The sequence below is a fragment of the Benincasa hispida genome, chromosome 12 (genome assembly GCF_027475165.1).
Source record: "Benincasa hispida cultivar pf3 chromosome 12, pf3_genome.v1.1, whole genome shotgun sequence".
NCBI lineage: Eukaryota > Viridiplantae > Streptophyta > Magnoliopsida > Cucurbitales > Cucurbitaceae > Benincasa > Benincasa hispida.
The window spans coordinates 52021561-52029048 of NC_143489.1; the positions used below are offsets into that span (position 1 = coordinate 52021561).

The 7488-nt window shown below is 34.9% G+C and overlaps 1 long non-coding RNA gene across 1 annotated transcript; it reads left to right on the forward strand.

The window, feature by feature from the left end:
• Window positions 1–2939: 2939 nt before the first annotated feature.
• Window positions 2940–6040, forward strand: LOC120068239 (uncharacterized). Its single transcript, XR_005479132.2, has 3 exons — window positions 2940–3418; window positions 3538–3609; window positions 6001–6040. It is a non-coding gene; the product is annotated as an uncharacterized LOC120068239 (long non-coding RNA).
• Window positions 6041–7488: the final 1448 nt, after the last annotated feature.

The window sequence follows — 7488 nt, forward strand, 5'->3', positions numbered from 1 at the left end:
TCTTTTTGTTTTCTCATATCTCCATTCTCTAATACAAATTCTGAACAAATACAAACAAGCATTTAACAATGGCGTCAATTGAAAAAAATCTTTAATATCTTTCCTAATTCTCAACCCAACACGTAGTTTGCTGCAGAACAGGTGTTGGTGAAAATTCAAGTTTTTAAAATAAAAAGACAAAAAAACCTTTCGGTGATAATCCCAAATTGCTTAATTTTAAAAGAAGAGCCCCCTCATTCATTCTTATACTTTCATATTTTAGAGGGAGTGAGATACACAAATGTGGGTATGGTGGACATCCTACCCGCTAACTGCTGTCTCCGTTCGATCAAATGGGGTGTGACGAGGCACATGTGTGATTATTTTTCATTAAAAATGTATTATTATTATTGTTATTATTTTCTTTTATTTAATTCTTTACGTGATGCGAGCAAAGGGTGTCGGTCAAGTCCTCTGCACGTTTGGCGGGCACAAGCCTTTTTGGCATTTAGACAATTCATTTTCTCACCATCCCTCTCGATTCCTTCACTTTACGTTTTGGTTTCTGAGCATCTCAGTCCTGAAGAGTGTGTGTTTTCTGATCGAATACAGTGCATCTCCGATCGAGAAAATTTTATATTATGGGTTGTTTTATCCTAGATACGTAAAACTACTTGCACACTTGGGCAGAGCCACGAAACTTCCTAAAGAGAACGAGATCCGTGACTCAACTTGTAATGAGTTTCTGTTTTACAGGTTCTATTTTTCTGACGACTATCATTCATGACTGTTCACTGTTGTCAAATTTTTCCATCGAAGGGTAGTCAAAAGACAATTCCATCGGCCGATTCTGTCATGGCCCTTTTAAATTACAACAACATCATGACCTTTGACCTCAACCGTCCGTTTCAGTTCGAAGGAGCGAACTTTAAATAGTGGAAGCAAAAGATGTTGTTTTATCTTACAGTCAAAAAGGTTGTCAACGTTTGTACAACAAGGAAGCCAACTGTAACGGAAGAAGATCCGACTGAAAAACAAATAAAAGAAGCTGCTGATTGGGAAGAAAAAGATTTTTTGTAAAAATTTCATATTAAATAGTTTGATTGATGATTTGTATGATTACTACAACACAACAAAGGAAGTTTGGGACGCCCTACAGAAGAGGTACAATACCAAGGAGGTTGGATCCAAAAAGTATGCCGTTAGCCATAACCTAAAGCTCCAAATGACGGATGATAAATTTGTGGATGCATAGTCCCATGAACTATAGAAGATAGCCCATGAAATAATAACTGTTGGTATGCCTTTAGACGAACAATTCCAAGTTACCGTTATTATTGAAAAATTGCCCCATTGTGGAAGGATTTTAAGAACACTTTGAGGCATAAGACCAAGGAGTTTTCCTTGGAGAGTCTTATCGAGTCTTATCACCTGGCTAAGAATTGAGGAGGATGCTCAGAAGCAGGACTAAAGGAAGGAGGTGAACATCGTTCCTGGGAGATCCACCTCTGTCGTGATAAAGCCTGACCCAAAGTCTAAAAGAACTAAGAGGAAAGGTCAGAACTGTGGTTCCAGCAACTAGAACAATCTAAAGAAGTAAACCCCCCCCCCCCCCCCCCCCCTCTTCAGAGAAACAGTACAGTTCTTTTGCTTTAACTGTAATAAACATGGATACATGTCTAGGAACTATAGGAACAGACGTCATCCTGCTGGTCAAATGAACCTGATAGAAGAACAGTTAGTTGCCATGATCACAAAAGTAAATGTAATCGGTGGTTCTAAGGCGTAGTGAATAGACACTGGCGCTATGCGCCAAATCTATCACGACCTTAGTCTATTTAAAACTTATACTGAAACTAAGGATAAAAACATTTTGTTGGGGGATTATCACTCAAGAAAAGTTGCTAGAATCGGTGAGGTGGAGCTAAAGTTTACAATTGGCAAGACTCTCACCTTGAAGGATGTCCTGCACGCTCCAGAGATAAGAAAAATTTGGTCTCGGACTATCTCCTTAACAAGGTTGGATTTACTCAAACAATTAAGGAAGATTTATATACCCTTATTAAGAATGATGTATTCATAGGGAAAGGTTATGCAACTGAGGGAATGCTCAAATTAAACATAGACATAAATAAAATGAAATCTTCTATTTATATGTTGTTTCTTTGAATGTTTGGCATGCTAGACTTTGTCATGTTAATAAAAGATCAATTAGTAACATGATTAGGTTGGAAATGATACCTAAGTTATCCATGAATGATTTTGATAAATTTGAGTATTGTAATCAAGCTAAAATAACTAAGACACCACATAAATCTGTATCTAGAGAATCTGAGTCTCTAGATTTAATTCATTCTAACTTATGTGAATTTGATGGCATCTTGACTAGGAACAACAAAAAATATTTTATTACTTTTATTGATAATTGCTCTGATTTCACCTTTGTATATCTGTTGAAAAACAAAAGTGATGTGATTGATGCTTTGAAATTGTTTGTAATGAAGTAGAAAATCAGTTTAACAGAAAGTTTAAAAGACATCGTAGAGATAGGAGAACTAAGTACGACTTAGACAACTTCAATAAGTTCTTTAACGGTAACATCTTGAGTTTTTTTCATAATTCAAATTTTGTACTTTCGTAAAATTTAAGGACAATTTTGTTAATTTTTGAAATTCAGTTTTGTTTAAAGGAAATATTTGGATCTATGTCGCATTAATTTAATTTTAAGTTAATATCGATAATGGAATTTAAATCCGGAGAAAATTGTTTTGATTTTTGGAATTTGAAGAGAAAAATGAAAGAATTTTAAGAATATATATATTCATATATATATATGGAAGAAAATGATAAGATAAAATTAATTTATTATAAAATAAAATAGTTTAGAACAAAATAAAAAGTTTTATTTATTTATTTATTTATTTGATTATTTATCTCTTCTTTATCCCCTGGCACAAAAATCGAAGAGCCTTTCCCCTTTAGCCTCGCACGCGCCCCTCCCCTTTCCGACCCTCGCTGTCAGCTGCCTGCGCTTCGCCAACCGCGCCTTGCTAACCATCGCTCGTTCTCACTGATGGTAGCTCGTTGGAAGGTTGTCGCCCACGCAGAAGCCATCGCTCGTGTCGCATTTTTCATCCGCAGCTCGCCCATCCAGCAGCGCGCGTCAGATCTATCTGGCGTCGGACCGCCCAAAGTCACCGCGCGCTCCAGTCGTCTCTGTAGCCCTGTCCAATTGCATGTTTGAGACGTCGTCGACAACGTCGGTCGCTGCCACATGTCAGTTCGGTCGTCCGACGTCACCTACTGCCATTCAGCCGCTGTTTGGGTCGGAACCTTATTTGGGTGAGCTTTAGATCCAGGGCTTGGAAGTTTTGAGGTGACCCATCAAATTCAAGACCAATTTTGACAAAGATGGTTAGATTGTGATAAATTTTTCTTGGTAAGTAAATTGGGAACATTTGGACTAAATTGGATTTAGATCCCAAGGATTAATTTAAATTTTGGACTCTTCATTTTAGGGCATGGCTGCTAAATTAAATTTAGTAATTTATGTTATAGGGCAAATTCAAGTTTATTCAAAAGCTTTAAGGACACTATTTTCGTGGACTGTTGTTCGTGACCAAATTTGAGGTAAGTAATCTTACTACTGGAATCGTCTTTGTACCAGCCGATAAATTTATGATTTATTTTGAGGATTTTAAGACTAGTTACAAGGATAATTTTGACTGTTCCTAGATTTAATGGACTATTCAGAAAAGATATATGAGCATGTGATAATATGTCTGAAGCATTTTAATAAATGAGCATGATTTAGAATTTTATGAGACATATTAAAAGTAAGATTGAGCATAATCCTAAATTATGAGTTAAGCGACACTGGAATGTCTTAAAGCTAGGTGAAAGTTGGAGCATTTGTTGATGTACATATTTATGTGATTTATTATGAAAGTGAGTAGGCTATATGCTATATTATGAAATTTCAAATATTTGATTGTTTACATGAGTTAGTGCTGAAACTGATGTACTAGAGTTGATCCATTAAAACTAGATTAAACACGTACGTTGAGGTTAATTAACATGACCTTGATGAGGAGATTTTAGAGGACTCATGATTATGGGAATGTTATATATAAAATCAAGTTATATGCAATCTCTTATCCTTTCAAGACTATGTGACTGCATGTCCAAGGGCGCTAGTACATGAAAGAGATGTACTAGGGCTGGTGTGTATTGTTGGCTTTTTGGCCCTTAATCTCAAACTAATTAATTTTAATTCATTAATTAATCAATGTTTTGATGATAACAACTCAATTTTTAATTATTGAAAATTTTAGTATTTTAATATGTCCATAGCGTAGAGCTTGGAACAACGATTCCAACACCTCTTGAATCACTCAAATCGGAGCTAAAACGAAGACGATATGACCGAAACAAGTCTATAGAGAAAATACCGTGATGGATGACGTGGCATAACCAGACCATTTGCATGTAGACATTTGGCAACATATTGGTTGAATTGTAGATCATTAAGAGATTAACATATGATGGACTTTTTATGTTTGGATTAACTTTAAAAAGAATGAATTTAAGAATAAAATGAATTAAAAGAAAAATGAATTTAATATTAGTTTATGTTGGTGTCTAACGGCTAGTTTTTGACACATGTATGTTTTTTTTTTTGGATTAATTTTAAAAAGAAAATGAATTTCAAAAGAAAATATTATATTTTGTTTGTATCTAACGACTAGTTTAGTTTAAAATCACAACTATTGATTTTTCTTCTCCAAAATCCAAGGGTCCAAATTAATTGTGGTTTCTAAAAATTTTTCCATCTCTATATAAATCATCTTCCTCTCCAAATTTTAAACCAACAAATTTTACATTTCATAATCCCCCAAAACTCAAAAGTTCCATTGTTGCTCTCTCTAAGTTCCCAGTTTTTCTTTTCATCTTATTCTCGAGAGAGTGTTATTATATTGTGAGGATAAACAGAGTTGTATTGTGTTCTTCAAAAATTCCAATATTTATAACAGTTTGATCCTAAACTGTGAAAAGGATCGGGTTTGCTCTTGAACCCGTAAAAGGAGCGGTGGTGTAACGGTTGGACTCTAATCCATGGAAAGAATCGAAAAGATTTTATTCAAATTCCCAAGAGGCGCTTGGGGAATGGAGTAAATCGAGTTTGACTGACCCACTATAAAAATTATGGTGTCTTCTTTTCTAACTCTTTCCTTTTTATTTTTGCAATTAATTTAAGTAATTTATTGTATGTTTAGTTTTATCTTATTTATTTGCTAAAATTTGATAGAATTAAATTATCACATTTTTGTCATCTTATTTGTTGCATAAATTGAATTTTTCTTATTATTTATAAAAAGTGTATTAATTAATTTAATTAGGTTAATTTAGAAAAAAAAAGTTTAATTAAACCCTATTCACCCCCTCTAGGGTTGCCATATCGATCCAACAATTGGTATCAGAGCGGGTTGCCCTTCTTGAAATATTTATTTCTTGATAAACTTAATTGTTTTTTAGCTATGGCAACTTTAGGTTTTATCCCTTTTACCGATAGTCAATCTATTATAAAGCCTCCTTTCTTTAATAGTACTAATTATAGTTATTGAAAAAATAGAATGAGATTTTTCTTGCTTTCTATTGATTATGATTTATGGGATATTGTTGAGGAAGGTTTTAAAATTTCAACAAAAGATGTTGATGGTGTTAGCACTATAAAACCTAAGGACGAATGGTCAATAAATGAAAAGAAAGTATGCTCTTTAAATGTCAAAGCTATTAATTGCTTATTTTGTGCTTTGAATGAAGTTGAGTATAATAGAGTGTCTATTTCCAAAATCGCTAAAGAGATATGAGATAAATTAGAAATTACTCATGAAGGAACTAGTCAAATAAAAGAAACAAGGATTGACATGTTAGTTCATCAATATGAAATGTTTAAAATTGATGAAAATGAAGCTATTTCCGATATGTTTATTAGATTTACTAATATTGTCAATGTTTTAGAAGGACTTGGGAAAAAGTACTCAAATCTTGAGAAGATAAAGAAGCTATTGTGGTCTTTGCCTAAACAATGGGAGCCTAAAGTCACCGCCATTTAAGAGGCTAAGGATCTCAAATCTCTCTCCATTGATGAATTCATGGGCTCGTTGTTGACACATGAAATAAAGATCAAGAAAAACATGGAGGATGAGAAGAAAAAGAAAGAAAAGAGTATAGTTTTAAAGACCATCTCTTTAGAAGTTGACTCCCAAGATGAAGATGATGTTGCCTTTCTTTCACGTAAGTATAAGAACTTTATCAAGAGAAAGAAGCAATTCAAGAAGCATCTCTCCAACCAAAAGGAGTCAAAAAGTGAAAAGAGCAAAAAGGATGAGGTAATATGCTATGAATGCAAGAAGTCGGGTCATATTAGAACCAATTGTCCTTTTCTCAAATTGTCCAAAAAATCCAAGAAGAAAGCAATGAAAGCTACTTGGGATGATAGTGATGAAAGCGAAAGTGGGAGTGATAATGAAGAAGTGGCCAATTTTTGCTTCATGGCTCATAGTGATAAAGAGGATGAACAAAATGATGAGGTAACTCTAGAACCTCTTTCTTATAATGAATTGTTCGAAGCTTTTGAAAATATGCAAAATGATTTAGAAAAACTTAATTCTAAGTATGTTGTGCTTAAAAAGAAATACAATGTTTTATCTAGTAAAAATAAGTCTTTACTTGAAGAAATTGCTTGCTTAAAAGAGAATGAAAAATAAAGGCATGATTTGGCTTATGGTTGGTAAAATAAAAAACACGGTCATGCTGGTCCAGGGCCTGTTGCCCATGCCCGCATCCCAATCCATACCCTGTCTAGCATACTTTCATATCCTGTATTGTATTAGTTTAGTTAGCTTGCTTTCTTTACATTTTCATTGTAAGTGACCACTCGCCCTTTTGCATATGCAAGGGTGCCAGTTGGCTTTTTGTTCAGAATGCACTATATGGGGATAAGACTAACCATCACTTCCTCATACCCGGAGTAGTACTCTATAAAGCCGTTGTTGTTGCTTATTGCTTTCTAGTCTACTACAATCTTTCTTTCTTTATACACACTCTCAAATCTTCTTACGAAAACCTTTTCTCTAAACCTGTTTTCTAAAACCATTTTCCCTAAAATGGGATTGGAGGTTGCAAGAGGCACTCGATGTGCCATCGGCAGTCCGTATTTGAGTTAGCTGGCTTGTTCGTGAGCGGGAACAAGTGCCGCACAATCGCTAAGAGAAGCTTCCGAAAGAGCGATTGTGACAGTTGGTATCAGAGCTAGGTTGGCTTATAGAGGGAAGGTCAATGATCATGTCGGCGACGAAGAACCTGAACAAGTTCCATGTGGACAGATTGGTAGAGATGGAAGAGCAAATGCTCTACCTGAGAGAGGTCCCAGATAATGTTCGTTTCCTTGAGACTCGGCTACAAGAAGTTGCCGAGAAAGCCGATGGAATTGATGCGGTGGTAGGC